Source organism: Aythya marila (genome assembly GCF_965140915.1).
Source record: "Aythya marila genome assembly, chromosome: 1".
NCBI classification, from domain to species: Eukaryota; Metazoa; Chordata; class Aves; order Anseriformes; family Anatidae; genus Aythya; species Aythya marila.
Genome location: NC_139042.1, coordinates 134,831,367 through 134,848,451, shown reverse-complemented (window position 1 = coordinate 134,848,451; position 17,085 = coordinate 134,831,367).

Here is a 17,085-nt window from a genome sequence, read left to right as displayed (position 1 = left end):
CCTTTGTGATTTGCCTTAGTATCTGTTTTACTTACTGTTTCTTGTCTTTAGGAATTCAGGTTAAAAGGCATATAGATTAAAAAATCTCTGACATATTCTATTATATTACATCAGATTTAGGGTCGCTTCTTCTTCAGTATTTAACCTACTGTTCATTTACTATTAGACTTATTTTTAATATAAACCTATATGTTGCAGTGTATCTTGGAGATAAAAGCAGTGACTACACCAGCTAAAAACAGGAAGGGTCCATGCTAATTTCTGTCCCTGCTTTCACTTCTGGCCCAGTACTGTGGTACATGATCTCTACAGTCTCTACTGTATTTGAGCCATGCTGCCATGCCACAGGAGAGATTAAGCTCCTCTTTTAAGTAGCAGTGCTGTCAGCGGGTCCACACCAAAGCCAAGGGGACATAGTTGCATGTGATCCTGTTCTTCCTTTATTTGAAGGGCAAATATGCTTTTTAGGTGGAGATGACACGGTCAAAGTCATTTCACTAGTGACTCAATTCATAATTCCACTCTGGTCTTCAGATGTGTGTTCCCCATGTCATTCAATTACTGTTACTGAATTTTAGCAACTTTTTCAAGGAGATTTAACCTTGCATATTATTAAATGGGTAAGATCTTGGAGTTTCCCTCTTCCTCTGATCACTTATTCTTTACAAGTCACAGGAGAGCAGGGTTTAAATAGCAAATTGACATCTGCCATATAGTCATGTGGAACTAGTTTATATTTAGATTGATGTCTTTAGCAGCTATGCTCATCAGGATCATCCTCAGCCAGAAAGACTGTAATTATGGCATTCAAACAAACCAGAGTATTTCTTTCATGCTGGTTTGAATCTGGAGTCTCATCAATGAATTTGCCTGGTGTAATAAAAAATAGTATCTGGTTCCCACTGCACAGACAAGGCTTCAATTAGAGTTTAAGCCAGATTGAAACCATGTCAGTTTTTAAAGTATAGCTACAAATAGCTACCTGTTTTGTGAACATAAGAAGGGTTAGGTCCATGGTAGAGTTGCATCGTTGTTGTGACCATGAGAATATAAACTAGATATAAATCTTTGTTCAGAATAATTAGTATAAGTCAAGAAAACATGGCAGGTTTGGCACATGAGCTTTTCCAGTACCTTGAAATTTCTACTGGTTAAGAAATTGCTGAGTTTAAATTTGAAAGAAATTAAAGCTTTTAAAAACTTTTCTTGATAGAGTTGTTCTTTAACAAAGTTGACTGCTTAGATCTTAGTGAAAAAAGCCAAACTTTAATGAAAACACTTGAAGGTGTTACAAACTGAGACAACTCTAGTAGCAAAGTTCTCTGTGTTCAAAAATTCTGCAGGCTGAAAGAGCTAGTAAGAGTTCATGGCTACTAAAATTGCAACCCTAAAACAGCCTGGAACTCGACAACTTTGGGTTCTGAAGACCTCTTCTGGAAGCTTTTTAGTCTACTAAGTGAAAGTGAATTTACTCACATTTATGTCAGGCTGTTTTATGCGTCAGGCCTACTGCCACCACAGCCCTGGCAAAACTACTGCTGCGTTTGTAGCTGCTGTCCCGTGGCAGGATGCTGTAACTGCTCCAGGGAGCACAAGCAGCACAATTATGTTTTCAGAGCAGTGTGGTCTGTGATATGGACAAGGCTTTCAAGCACCAACCTGGTCTAATTTTCTGGAAGTTAATGGTTGCATTGTCTGAAGTCTCTTTTTAAGTAGAGGTGGAACTTCCTTCAAATACTCCATGGAAGGACTGGTCTTCTTAGAGAAAGAAGAGAGAGATGTTTTGCCAATAGCAGTGCAACTAACTTTCTGGGATGCCTGGGAAATGTGGGGTGATAAAAGCTAGTGTATAAAATTAGTGTAGTTTGAAAAAGTCTGTGCTTGCACCTGACTGTGCTGAGCTGCTCCTGGAGCTAGTCTTGGACCAGGCCTGCCTTTGTGTGGAGCAGTGGCCAAACACCAAGATAGCACACCTCTTCGGCCCCTACAAGTCTACCCACACGGGACAGCGTTGCCTCAAAGGTAGGCATGGCAAAGCATTTGTAATTCTACTGTCCATTCCAATGATGCAGAAAGCAAAGTAAAATGTCTTTGGTGGGATATTATGAGACTTCTAGATTTGAAATTTTCTCACTTGTCTATGGCCAGTAACACCGTATTGCCTAGCAAGTCATCAACAGACACTAAATGTTTATGCTTATTTATTTGTGCAGAGAAGCTGAGTAGAAGAGGCATGTTTGTTTATGGGTTCGGTTTTTATTTTTTATTTTAAATAAGAAGGCCTTTGATAGAGAAAACAAACCAATTTTTTTCTCTTCCTCATCTCTCAGTGTGATATAAATACCATATCATAATTCAGTGTTGTTAATTAATATGTACTTTCCATTACCTTCCTTCTGGAGAGTTCATTGTCTTGAGGAATATAACTCTTCATTCAAACATTTCATTTTGTAGAAGGAGGAAGAGACAGAGGCGCAAAAGAAGTACTTTAACTGGATTGTGTAACAATGGCTGATAATAATTGTCTGGGAGAATTATATGGAGGTAACAAAAGGCCTCACAAAATGAGTACATTACAAAGACTCTTATGACTGAAAAATACTGATGTCCTTAAAAAAGAGAGAGAGAGAAATAGGAGTTGGGTGATTTTGTAGGAAAATGCAAAGATTACATTGAAGTTTGCCTTCACACAGGGAAAGGCATTTCCTTAGGACTTCCAGATTAAATGATATATTTTTTCTGTTTTCACACTCCTATTTCCACAGCACATTTTCTCAGATTCTCTGTGCTGTACTCTTTCCTGCTTCTCAGAGGATGGGCTGGTCAGCCTGACCTGGTCTCCATCAGTTTTGCGTGCATGAAGCTGAGCAGCTCTGAGATTTTCTTCAGCCGCTGTGCCAGTGTGATTTTTTTCCGCACAGACAGCTCATGCCCAATTTGTTTTGGTAGTCTAAACCTGGTGATGGTATGTCACCCTTTAGCATCTGTCTGTGAAAATGGTGCCAGATGAGGTAATCCTGGGTCTGCCCTGAATCCCACTGTGTTCAGTGAGGAGAGGCTGGGGACATATAGAGTAAACCAGAGGGAGATAGAGAGGAAAGCAGAGAGGACAGAGGGGGTATACTAGTTATTCTGGGCACCCATCACCATGACAGCTACCTATTATTAGATCTATCATACACACACTTATTTCCACAGCATGCAGAGGGTGGGTCTACTAGTTGAAAGATGGTTTTCTGCCCCTTTTAAAAATGTCAGACACTCTTTATTTGGACCCAGCTGACACGTGGATTCAAGCTTGTTAGTTCTTTCTTAACACTAATTTATAAACATGATAAGTCTGTTTTTCTTATCATATGTTTCTGCTGAAGGGTTGCACTTGCCATCACCATTTGGAACACTGTAGCCATGTGTGCTGAACACTGTGTTCAGAAATTCTTATTTTTGTCACCAAAGTACAGCTGTACCTTAAAGGTGGTACAGAATTAGAATAAGCATAATGAAATACTGTAGGTTGTTAATACATACGACACTTAACAGCACTTTGGCATGTGGAAATGAGCTACTTTACATATCTGGATAAAAGGAAAAAATGAGATTAAGATTTCTTTAAAGTTAGCAAGGAAGGTGTCGTCTTCAATGCAGCAGATGGTTTCTTCATGTAGCTGATGGCTCCCCAGGTGATGACCTTTCCATGGCTAGTGCTGATAGGTACTTTAAAGGAATAAGAACATGGGGAAAGGAAAATCTGCATTGAAAAAGCAATTTACTTATTTTGCTGAGAGGGTAGTTGTTGGATCAGCTCTCTGAACTGGCTGATCATGTAACCGGAAGGGCCGCTCTTGGTGTTGGAGGAGAACAGGGATATGTGAATGGAAGCAGGAAAGGTGGCAGGGCTTGGCACTCCCAGACCATGTTGGGAGCACTATTGACCCACTGCAATATCCTTTTTCCCCACAGAAAGACAATTTTCCAGTTGTGTGCTCAGTGCTTCCTGCAGATTTCTCACAGAATCACAGAATTACAGAATTTCCTAGGTTGGAAGAGACCTCAAGGTCATCGAGTCCAACCTCCAACCTAACGCTAACAGCCCTCCACTAAACCATATCCCTAAGCTCTACATCTAAACGTCTTTTGAAGACTTCCAGGGATGGTGACTCCACCACTTCCCTGGGCAGCCTGTTCCAGTGCCTCACAACCCTTTCAGTGAAGAAGTTCTTCCTAACATCTAACCTAAAACTCCCCTGGCTCAACTTAAACCCATTCCCCCTTGTCCTGTCACCAGGCACGTGGGAGAACAGGCCAACCCCCACCTCGCTACAGCCTCCCTTGAGGTACCTAAAAAGAGCGATAAGGTCACCCCTGAGCCTCCTCTTCTCCAGGCTGAACAAGCCCAGCTCCCTCAGCCGCTCCTCGTAGGACTTGTTCTCCAGGCTCACCAGCTTCGTCGCCCTTCTCTGCACCCGCTCAAGCACCTCGATGTCCTTCTTGTAGCGAGGGGCCCAAAACTCAACACAGTACTCGAGGTGCGGCCTCACCAGAGCTGAGTACAGGGGGACAATCACCTCCCTAGCCCTGCTGGTCACGCTGTTCCTAATACAAGCCAGGATGCCGTTGGCCTTCTTGGCCACCTGAGCACACTGCTGGCTCATATTCAGCCGACTGTCAACCATCACTCCCAGGTCCTCCTCTGCCTGGCAGCTTTCCAACCATTCCTCTCCCAGTCTATAGCTCTGCTTGGGGTTATTGCGCCCCAGGTGCAGGACCCGGCACTTGGCCTTGTTAAACTTCATGCAGTTCACCTCAGCCCATCGGTGCAGCCTATCCAGATCCTCCTGCAGAGCTTTCCTACCCTCCAGCAGATTGACACACGCACCTAACTTGGTGTCATCTGCGAACTTACTGAGGGTGCACTCGATGCCCTCGTCCAGATCATCGATGAAGATATTAAAGAGGACCGGCCCCAGCACTGAGCCCTGGGGGACGCCACTAGTGACTGGCCTCCAACTGGACTTGGCTCCATTCACCATGACTCTTTGGGCCTGGCTATCCAGCCAGTTTCTAACCCAACGAAGCGTGCGCCAGTCCAAGCCAAGAGCAGCCAGTTTCTTGAGGAGAATGCTGTGGGAAACAGTGTCAAAAGCCTTGCTGAAGTCAAGGTAGACCACATCCACAGCCTTTCCCTCATCCACCCAGCGCGTCACTCTGTCATAGAAGGAGATCAGGTTCGTCAGGCATGACCTGCCTTTCATAAAGCCATGCTGACTGGGCCTGATCGCCTGCTTCCCCTTCAAGTGCTGCATGATGACTCTCAGGAGGATCTGCTCCATGAGCTTTCCTGGCACTGAGGTCAAACTGACAGGCCTGTAGTTTCCCGGGTCTGCCCTCCGGCCCTTCTTGTAGATGGGCGTCACGTTTGCTAGCCGCCAGTCGATTGGGACCTCCCCCGATAGCCAGGACTGTTGATAAACGATGGACAGTGGCTTGGCCAGCTCCTCTGCCAGTTCCCTCAGTACCCTTGGGTGGATCCCATCCGGCCCCATCGACTCGTGCACATCTAAGTGCCGTAGCAGGTCACCAACCAGTTCTTCATGGATAATGAGGGCCACATCCTGTTCCCCATCCCCTTCCACCAGCTCAGGGTACTGGGTATCCAGAGAACATCCGGTATTGCCGCTAAAGACTGAGGCAAAGAAGGCATTGAGCACCTCCGCCTTTTCCTCATCTCTTGTAACTAAGTTTCCCCCCGCATCCAGTAAAGGATGGAGATTCTCCTTAGTCCTCCTTTTTGTCTTGATGTATTTATAGAAACATTTTTTGTTATCTTTAACGGCAGTAGCCAGATTGAGCTCCAGATGAGCTTTGGCCTTCCTAATTTTGTCCCTGCACAGCCTCGCTACTTCTTTAAAGTCCTCCTTAGTGGCCTGCCCACTTTTCCAAAGCTTATAAACCCTCTTTTTCCTCCTAAGATCAAGCCACAATTCTCTGTTGAGCCAGGCCGGTCTTCTTCCCCGCCAGCTCGTCTTTGGGCACGTGGGTACAGACCGTTCCTGCGCCATGAAGACTTCCCTCTTGAAGATCGCCCAGCCTTCCTGGACCCCTCTGCCCTTCAGAACCGCCTCCCAAGGGACTCCACCAACCAGTGTCCTGAGCAGTTCAAAGTCAGCCCTCCGAAAGTCCAATACAGCGGTTTTACTGGTCCCCTTCCTGGCCTCGCCAAGAATAGTGAACTCCACCATTGCGTGGTCACTCTGCCCGAGACAGCTCCCGACGATCACGTCCTCCACCAGTCCTTCTCTGTTTGTGAAGAGAAGGTCTAGCGGGGCACCTCCCCTGGTAGGCTCACTAACCAGCTGTGTCAGGAAGCTATCTTCCACGCTCTCCAGAAACCTCCTAGACTGCTTTCTCAGGGCTGTGTTGTGCTTCCAGGATATGTCAGGGAAGTTGAAGTCCCCCACGAGTACAAGAGCTGATGATTTTGCAACCTCTGTCAGCTGCCTGTAGAATTCCTCATCCGTCTCCTCATCCTGGTTCGGCGGTCTATAGCAGACCCCGACCAGGACACTAGCCTTGTTGTCCCTGCCGATCCTAACCCAAAGGGACTCGACCTTGTCATTCCCAACCTCGAGTTCTACAACCTCGAAAGACTCTCTAATATAGAGAGCCACACCACCACCCCTTCTATGCTGCCTGTCCCTTCTATAGAGCTTATAGCCAGGCATTGCAGCACTCCAGTCATGAGACTGGTCCCACCACGTCTCCGTGATGGCAACCAAGTCGTAGCCTGCCTGCCACACGATGGCTTCCAGCTCCTCCTGTTTGTTACCCATGCTGCGTGCATTGGTGTAGATGCACTTCAGCTGGGCCATTGCCTTATCCTCCGGCCTTGCCATTGTTCCCCCTGGCACAGCCCCAACAATCCTAGCCTCAGCCCCATCCCCCTTCCTACCTAGTTTAAAGCCCTCTCAATGAGCCCTGCCAGTTCCTGGCCCAGGATCCTTTTTCCCCTAAAAGATAGGGACCCGTCTGCGGCCATCAGGCCAGGTGCTGAGTAAAGTGCCCCATGATCAAAAAAACCAAGATTTCTGCGTTGGCACCAGCCCCGGAGCCACGTGTTTAACAGGTGGGCTTTCCGTGTCCTCTCTGAACCCCTCCCTGCCACCATAGGGATGGACGAAAACACCACCTGCACTCCCGCTCCATCCACTAACCGACCCATTCCCCTAAAGTCCCTTTTGATAGCCTTGAGGCTTCTCTCTTCGATGTTATCACTGCCCACCTGGACTATCAAAAGGGGGTAATAGTCAGAGGGGCGTACCAGGTTAGGAAGCTTCCTGGCAACGTCCCTGACCCTGGCCCCAGGGAGACAGCAGACTTCCCTACGGGTAGGGTCAGGCCGACAAATAGGGCCCTCTGTTCCCCTAAGAATCGAGTCACCAACAACAATAACCCTCCTGTCTTTCTTGGTGGAGGCAGTCCTGAGGCGCGGAGTCGACCTCCTCGCCCCAGGCATCCTCCTGGGAACATTTGCTACCTCTTCCTCACACACCGACCTCTCAATCTCTAGGGCCTCAAACCTGTTGTGTAAGGGCACCTGGGAAGGTGGGGCCGGAAGGGGAGAGCATCGCCTGCGATGTCGAGCAGGGACCTGTTTCCATTCCTCCTCAGCTCCCAGATCCCCTCCCTCTGCCCGACGGGGACAGGGCAGGGGGTCCGCCCCCATTTGGGGAGTCTCACCTCGGCACCTCCCCTTGAGGCCCTGCAGGGAGTTACTCCAGAAGTCTATCTCCCGCTCACACTCCCTGATGGCCCTCAACCTCTCCCCCTCCTCCTTGAGCTCCGCCACCATGCGGACCAGATCATCCACCTGCTCGCACCTCACGCACGCAGTTTCTCTGCCTCCCGCCGATGGCAGCAACAGGCTCAGACACTCCTTGCATCCGGTGACCTGAACTGCGGCATTTTTTAACGGGTAGTCGGTCTGCGTGTGTACCGACTTTCTGGAGAGCGCTCTGTGCCTGGTGGCGACCATTATCGCCTAGTTACGGCTGTTGTTAACGAGGTGTTGTTTGTGTGTAGGGGGAGCGCTCTGCCCTTCCTGCGCGCCCTGCCTGCGCGAACTGCCGCGCTAACTGCCGCGCCACTCCCTTCTGACGCGCCACGCCCTGTTCGCCGCGCTCCTGGTCGCTCGCGCTCCCTAAGGGCTGCTTTTGAACGCCTGGGGAGGGGGCGCTGCTGGCTCCGCCTTCTCCTGACTGAAGCCTGTGGTTGAAGGCAATATGGTGACTGTCCTTGTGGTACGTTGACAGGCCATGGCTTGGGTCTGCATCTCCAAGTGACACTGAGTCACTAGAGCTGGCTGGGAGACAGAAGAAAAGAAACTGTTTAACAGGAAAATATGGAAAATACTTTTTTTTTTTTTTTTCAGTACCCATTGAAAGAGGCAGTTTTTTCAGAGCGTGTGAGGAGAAACCAAACAATGTTAATCTAATTTTGGCTATTGTTATAACTGAGGTCTCAACTCAACCTGAATTTTGTAATATTTATAAAACAAATATTTCTATTAGGTATAAAAGGCAAGTAAACAGCGCTGGGTGTGCGGGGAGTCTACACTCCACCAACACGCACACACGAACATCAAACATTCTAAACATACAGAACATTGCTTTACATACTAAACCCAAGTATGCCTATACATACGTATAATCAGGAAAGAACAAACATTCCTTTAAGTTCCATGACTTAACAGCCCCCATTTTCCATTCCTTTTGAACAATATGTCTCGCTTTAAGTTGTTAAGCAACTCAGTCTTCAGGCCATATGTATCCCGTACTTCCCAGATTGAAGAAAAACATACCCATCTCCTTTTCAAGGCCAATAGGGCCTGGGTCAAAAGGCACATCCAGGTCACCCGGGGGCGGAACAGCAAAAGCCTTCAATGGCTGTAACAGCAGAGGGGCCCATGGCGTACCAGTTGGATCACTAAATGAGCCCACAGCTCCCTCACTATCTGGCAAGCCACATGCTTCTGACTGTGGTCCCACATGGCTCTTTAAGGCCTCAGAGACTGCTTGCCAGGTGCCAAGCAATCCCACTGCAACCTTGTTGTTTTTAGTTGCAGAGTCCCACACCTTGACCTCAATTTGGTCCCATATTTCAGGATCATAAACTGTCTGATTGTTAATAAGGAGAATAAGCTGTAAGGTTACCAGGACAGTCTTTGTTCCTAAGGACGTATGATTCCCCATAATACAGAACTGCTTACCAGCGAGAGGCAGTTGTGTGCACAGGTCCGCTTCTCTCGGCTTGAGCTTCTTCTCAGCTCCAGTGCACCTATTTCCAGTGACTTTGTGTACAAGCTTCTCTGAGCAGTTTGCTGAGTTTGGCCGAACCTATCTTCATGAGGCAATCAAAGTGCCTGTTCCCATCCTGATCTCCGTTCTGCTAGCCTGTTCCTCTTCACTCCTTTTTCCTGCTTCTTTATTGATCATAACTTCATCACATCATGTTGCCTTCCTTTTTTATCTTGAGGGCAGGCTCCCGACTTATACCCTTCTCCCCACATCAGTCGTTTTCAAAACAACTTTTCATTGGTCAAACAACTTTGAATGTAACAACAACAGCAAACACCCAGAAACTTCCATGCCTTAACGGCTGGAGAACAAGAGACCATCTGGAGAACAAGAAACTGGAGACTGCATGGAGTCTCCTGAATCACCCTTCTTTGTTCCCTCTAAACTCTTTTACATTCCTGATGACTCCATCGTTAAGAGTCTAATGTTATCTCAACCACGGGGCTTTCCAACCCCCATGGCCACATTCCCAAATCTCCCCCTTCTTTATTAATATCAACCATTTTCTTGACACGAATTACCACTCCATATATAACAACTATAATGTTTTTAATTCTCATGTGATCAGGGCTGTCCTGAACTGAGGACCAGAGGTAGGACCCAGTACCTGTCCTTTTTTGGTGTGGAGATGCCCAGAGCCAGGCTGGTGGTATCAGGGCCCTGTAACAAAGTTGGTGGCAGTTCTGATGACTTCTTCCAAGCCAGATATCTGGGGCCTCTGCAACAGCATGAACTCCCAGATCCCCAAAAACTGTGCCCAAGGGGGAGGGGCTTGTGCCTCTCCCTCTCAGGGAGCACAAGGCAGAGATGTTTTTCCAGGGCTGCCTGCTCATCTTGGCAGATGCTTCTTCCTTAACCTTTCCTCTCTTCACCTTCCTCCAAAGAGCCCCTTTCCCCAGTCAGAGCATGTTTTCCCCAGACAGTCACTAAATCAGGCAGATGTCTCCCTTCCCCCACCTGACACAGCTACCACGAATGCCTGCTGATCAGTCCTTTCATGTAGTCTCTGCTCTTTGCTGCTTTGGTTATTAAAAGATACACACGCACACAAGAAGGGGAAAAAAAAAAGGTGTGTGGGGGGAATAGAAAAAACACCACCATACTGCTGCTAACACCTTTATGGTTGGAGCAGCATTGCCAGGCGTGCAAATAGCAGGGATCTTATGGCAGTGCAATGTTTAGCCAGCCAATCCATGCCAGATTGAAGGATGGAGAGGGGGGTGTAAAATTATTCCTGCGGGCCTGGAGGGGTGGAGCGTTCCTTTCTCTGCTTGCTTTGAGTTACAGCAGTCCTGGGCAAGCCCAGGTCTGCGATGCTGGTATTGTAAATGGAGGGATTAACTTGGCCACACTCTGCCAGCCCTGTTTTTAGGACAAAGCCCCCGTCCTGGCAAGCTGCAGCCATGAGCTCCCTCCTTTCTCACTGCCCAAAACAAGGCAAGAGGCAGAGTCCAGCCACTCTCACCACTGCCCAGCACATCCTGCATCCTCCCTTCGTCTCGCCACAGCGCACATGGAACATCCGTGCCTGTAGTGAATGAGCACGGCTGTTGTGCAATAAAGGATGAGACCTTGAGAAAAGTCAAAAGAATCTAGGGAAAGAAAACAGGTTGGACATGTAAAGAGAAAAGAGTTCAAGAGTTTCACCAGTGAGCCATGAAATGAAAAGTAACAGCTGATGTGCTGGAGGAAAGGAGCAGAGTCATCAGCAGAAACTATGGATCCAAGGTTAACGGGGGAGGGGGGGGAGAGGGGGGGAGAGGGGGGGAGAGGAGGGGGAGAGAGAGAGGAGGACATGGGGAGATCAAACTTCAAGTAATTGCCAAGACAAAAGAGAAAGCAAGAGAAAGAGATCTGGGCTATTGGGCTATTGCCTTGTATGCACTACAATCACGGTATATAAAATAAAATTGCCAGGGAAACCCCCGTCCACACATTAGCCTTTGCGTTGTCAAGAGCGAATGCCCCTCTCCATTAAATACAAGAGGCTGAACACCTGATTTCCTTTAAAATAAATAAATAAATAAATCCCAGAGGGCTTCCAAGAATTTGCATTTTCTACCCCCACAGTTGATTGCCCATGAGGCTGAAAGGAAGATTTTTTTTTTTTTTTTTCTCTAGGTACAACATAAATACAGAAATAAAGATGGTGAGTGGTGTAGTGGTGGTATAGGGTGTGATCATGCAACTAGGTGTGGATTAAAAATACCAACAGTAAGTGGGAAGATCCACTACATTTTTCACTTAGAAACATGAATGACTATTTAAACGAATGTGTTAAAGCTAAGAAGAAAGTTTTGTTTTCCTGTTGAGATGCGAAGTTGGAGGCATAACAATGAAACCAAATCCAAGAGAGAATTTGTCCTGCTCCTATTAAAATTAAATATGTCTTCAATACGAAGAAAAAGCAGTGTGAAAGTTTTCCTGTTAGGCATCCCCACACTGCCAGGTGCACATATGAAGCATTGGAAACAGCAACTCCTGCTACTGAAGCCCTAGTCCAGGGAGCAGCGGCGTGTCCCCTTCCCTGTCCCAGCCATAGCATCCCATCCTCACGTGAGGCTTTTTCTGTGAATTTGGCCCAAACCCAAGAGCAACACAGCCAATGTGACCCAAAGGAATGAGCTCTTCTGTGGGCTCGCCCTCGCTTCCTGTTCTTCATGGTCTCCTGGGCCAGATCCCCAGATCATGGACCCTGCGCGGGGGCTGCGGGGATGCACAGAGCTTTGCGCTCTTTTGTTCCAAGGCAGCTGAGGCTAGACTACGTTTCCCAGCAAGCTTTTCCAGCTTTCATATTCCCTCCCCATCACAATCCTTCTCGGTAAGGGGAATGTGAACTGGGTGTGGGGGGTGGGGGGGAGAATAACCAACAAAAAACACTTTCACTTTGCTGACACATCGTGTGCATTAAGCATGCAAAAGGAGCAGGGCTGCGAGAGACAGGACTGAAAATGAGGGGGACTTTACTGCCTCCAAAATGAAACTCCAGAGTCAAGTTTTAAAATGGGGGTGGGAAGATAAAAGGAAGCCAAAATGGTTAAATACTGGAGTAACAAGAAGGTACCCCTAACCTTGGAAATGTTAATAAACATACGGAGGAGGGACAATACTCTCTCCTTTGTGTGCAGGGATGAAGATTTGTCTGGTCACTCCAGATAAATAACTTATGCAACTATTTCCCCTTGACAAACTAAAGCCCATATATGTCTTGCATCATGTTGTTTGTCACCAGAAAAAATACTCATTTTCTGGCCGCTTTAGAGCCCCTGCAGATTGTTTTACTGATCTTCTGCATCAGATGGCTTTAGCCTTCTGGTACTGCATATATTCGGATCTGAGGTCTATGTAAATATGTATAAACAGAATACATATTTTGTAACAGATTTATATTTAGTCCCTGTATTTTTACACTGGAGAGAATGAGGTCTGTTTAATTAATGTTGAACCTATTGGTTTGAGAGTGGTTAGTACTAACAGAGACTTAGCGGAAGCTGAAATCTTATGAAGGCTTTACAAAAAAAAAAAAAAAAAAAAAAAAAAAGTTAAAAATTGGTGGATTTAAGTGGTTTTCCTATAAACACTGTCCTGTTGGTTATACCTTTGACTTCAGCTAAGTGATGCTAGTTTAAATGAAGAGTCATTGGCCTCGGGTTTCTAAAGAATCCTGGTGATAGAGTTTCTCTATAATGAGAGGTTGAAAGCAGGGATTATAATGAACTAAGGATTCTGTTAGCCAAGCCTCTGCTCCTTGGGGAGCTGATTCAACTTGCACAGTTGTGTGCTGTGGTGTGTACATGTGTTAGCAGCCAGATTTCAATGACTAAAGCAAAACTTAGTAGTAAACCTTACATGTAAGCATGTGGGTGCATGCCTATTTTGTGAGTGTGCATAGATATCACATATGAATGTGCATGTGTGTAGACATATAAGATATATAGATATTTAAATACCACATATCCATTGTACAACAATGGTCTGTGCGACAAAAGACAAATATAATGTCAGTATACATGAGATTGAATTTTATTCTAAATGGTAAACTCAGAAGATTAACTTCTCTGGCTGGTTTGGCAGAAAAAAAATATTCTTGTTCAGCTGTAGTTTTCATCAGTGTATTTTATCCTTGACCCTAGCATACCTTGTCATGATTATTTTATTTTAAAGATCTTTCCATATATACATTCAGAAAATAATTGCCTGTGCTGCTGATAGCCCATAAATGATTCCAGAGGGAGTGGTTTTAAATCTATGGTTTTCACATTAGTGTTTTCTGTTCACTTTTGTATTGTAGCAGCATGCACAAAGGTAACAGTCAAATGTGTTTCACTCCATTATACCTTCACTTTTGTCTCTGATGTCTAGACTTCAACCTTATAGAGAATTGTTAAAATGTATTAACAAACAGCATTATTTTCACTAAAATTAAAGTCAATATCAAGGTAGTATTTTTATATCAACTGTGCAGGGATTAGGTAGTTGTTATATTTATTACATTATTATCATAACAAACATAGTCTTGAACCAGATTTGTGACTGACCTGGTTAAAAGGTGGTAAGGAGGCAGTAAGTCTCAGTAAGTCCCCTTGGAATCTCTTCTTCTCCCCATTTCCACTTTATTCCTAAGAAAAAGTAATTTGCTGATAGTTTTCCCCAAAAGCATGTTGCTACCTCCTACCTTTTCCAAATCCCTCCTTGCCCAATCCACTGAGTGGTGGAGGGATGGTGGCAGGTTCTGTCTATTCTGCCCATCCTCACCTTTCCACCTGCACTAAGTGTAGAAATATCTGAGCTTATTATTTTCTGTTTGATCTCCAAGCTCCTGTGTGTTTTGTGTGTGTGGTGGTAATGGTGGATTTGCTCAGATTCCTGTGGCTGAGCTGTAGTATGAGTCACAGTCTCATCATCTAGAAGTGATGAAGCTCTGGTAGGATGTTTGCTTAACAGCAAGCCTTTAAACTGCATTTTTGATTCCATCTTGAGGTTAGAATTAACTATACCCCCTTTGTAGGACAAATTTGAGGGCTTCTCCAGCTCTGCTATAGAAACTATGGATTAAAGCCAGGTCAAGAACATTTGTTCACATTTGCTAGATGTTCAGATATTCAAGTGCCTTCAGATTATGTCTAAGGTTATATTTTCTACACCATTTGCTGATTAGATAATTCTCAGATTTCCTAAAGTTGGGTGTGGAACTGAGTATAGTTTCTCCACTGCAGCCTTCTGTATTGCAGGAGTTAGGTCAACCTGGCCTTGTTGGCCTCCTGTTTAACTCTCTTGCCACAAATATCTTTTCTGCAGCTCTTCTTTCTACGTAGCTTCATATTGTCAAGACATCCATCCCATATTTACAGTCACCTAATTGTTCTTGAGCTCAATGGGAATATGATGTTTCTAAGGTGTTAAGGTTGGATGCAAACATAAATTTTTCCCTTTCAACATGTGGCTAATGAAAATGTTATTCTTCTTACCCCTTTCTTGCTGAATTTCTTGCTTGTTCTGCTATTACTTTATTAATATTTCCTGTAATTGTGCAGTTAAAAAGGTAATATTATTGCCTTGTTGGTGTAACGAGCCAAGATCTGGCTTTGAAAACAAAGATCTTTTAGCTTTCAGAAGGATCAGGACTACTGTTTTCATGAAAGGCAATGCAAACCCAGTCTTGCAGTTCTCACTCAAACAAGCTAGACCACTGGAACAAACCCTGCATGTCCTTAGGCAAGCCTCATTGAAGTCAATGCGTGCTAAGGCTGAATAAAGGAATTCATTGATTTCAGTGGTTCTAATCTCATGTGTCAAGATTTATTCATGTGAGTTGCAGGATTGTGTCTCAAAATGGATGGTATTTCATACTGTAAAACAGATGGTCAAACCTGAAGCTAGATAGCTGGTTGCTATTCTCCTTTTGATTACTGCTGCGTTCCTGGTCATAATTTATGTATAATATTATAGCCAATAACTGAGGATGTTTTAGATTAGATAGATACAAACTTATTGTTAGTGGCATATACATTTTTTATTTTCCTATCACTTCACAGCAGATGAGCGTGGAATGCATTCAGAAAGGTAAGTCATGTGTTTTAGAGCCTAGCATAAAGATAATTAAGAAAAAAAAGATTAACACAAAGCATTGTATCGCTGACACTACAGCAAATCAATACAAGTTGAGAAATGGAAGGGAGAAGTAGAGTTCAACAGGTTCATTTCCATTCCTAGAGAATCAAGTGAGGGAAAATTTGGTTCCCAGCAATACTCATTTCTGTGTTTAACTTGATGGCTACAAAGTAGTCCTAAAGGGGTTAATCGATGAGGGAAAGTAAGGAATATATTTTACAGGGTTGACGTTATTTAAACGTATTTTGCTTTCTGACTACAGAATCTATTTTGTCTTTTTAAGATAGCAGGAGAAACTATATGAAAGAAACCTCTCTGTTTCTTCATTGCTCTTGTAACTGGCTCCACCTTGGCCTCAACTCCACTCCCACTGGAGCTAAGAGAAAGGCTTGAGTCTGCTCCCCTGAGGGCTGGCAGGGACCTGCTAGCCCCATACTACTTTCACTGCTCTCTGCTGTACAAGTTCCATTGACAGCCATCAGCGAGTAAGATCAGCTCGTCTGACAGAAAGTCACAGTGCTAGCCCTTTCAGTAAGATGTGCTTTATTTTCATGATGCTTTTCTATGGTGTAGTTTTATGTCTGGGATTTTGAAGGAAAGCCTACAGGAACAGAAGGCAGCCATTACACGAAAGACCTCTCCTCTTATGTTCTTTTGCTCCATATTATTTTTCTCTTTTTTTGCAATCATGTATCTGCCCAGCAATGCAAATCAGCTGAGGGTGTGAAGAAGGAGCGTAGGGAGCAGAGGATGTACACAGGCGTTCTGACAGCAAAAGCAGTCAGTACTGCTGAGCCAGGGCACTCAAATGTCATGAGTCAGCCTGTTCCTACCTAATCATGAGGCTGAATAAAAAAATCATGAGATGTTCTCAAAGTAAATTTGGGCTTCTTTTTGCTCACTTTCTGATTCTGGTTTTGTCATGTGCCTGGGCTAGGCTCTATTTATTTATTTATTTTATTTTATTTTATTTTATTTTATTTTATTTTATTTTATTTTATTTTATTTTATTTTATTTTATTTCTCGGTAAGTAAAAGGACCAGAAGTGGATTTAAGTCCAGAATAAAGGACATTTTAAAAAGCAAGTCAAATGTTAGTCTTACAAGCATAGGCAAAATGGGGGAAAAAAAGTTTCTGCAGAGACATAAACAAAGTCAAACAGGCATTACAAATGTAGTACTGTGAATTACTTGACATCTTTATACAACTCACCGAGTATTAACTGGGACAAAGCCAGGGAGGCTGACATTTAGACCAGAATAAGAAAGGGAAAGCATCTAGACTGGGAAAAATCAGCACACTCAGGGCTTTTGGGCCAACTTGGGTGAATTGCAGCTCAGAGATCTGCATCAACTTTCAGCCGGTGTTTAATTCAATCTGTTTGTTCTTATATGTGTCGCATGGTCCTGGCTGGGAGACAATATCCTCCCACAGGAGGATATGCCTGAGACCTGCAAAGGCTCTTAAAGTCTTTCTATGCTCAATGGGGAAAGCAAAATGAGCAATGTGTATATACCTGGCGTATAAACACGCCCTGCTTTATTTTGACAGCCCTGGGGACTTTTAAAAGCCTATTGTTTTATCAGCCTTTGAATGAGGTGAGAGCATTTGAATACCCTA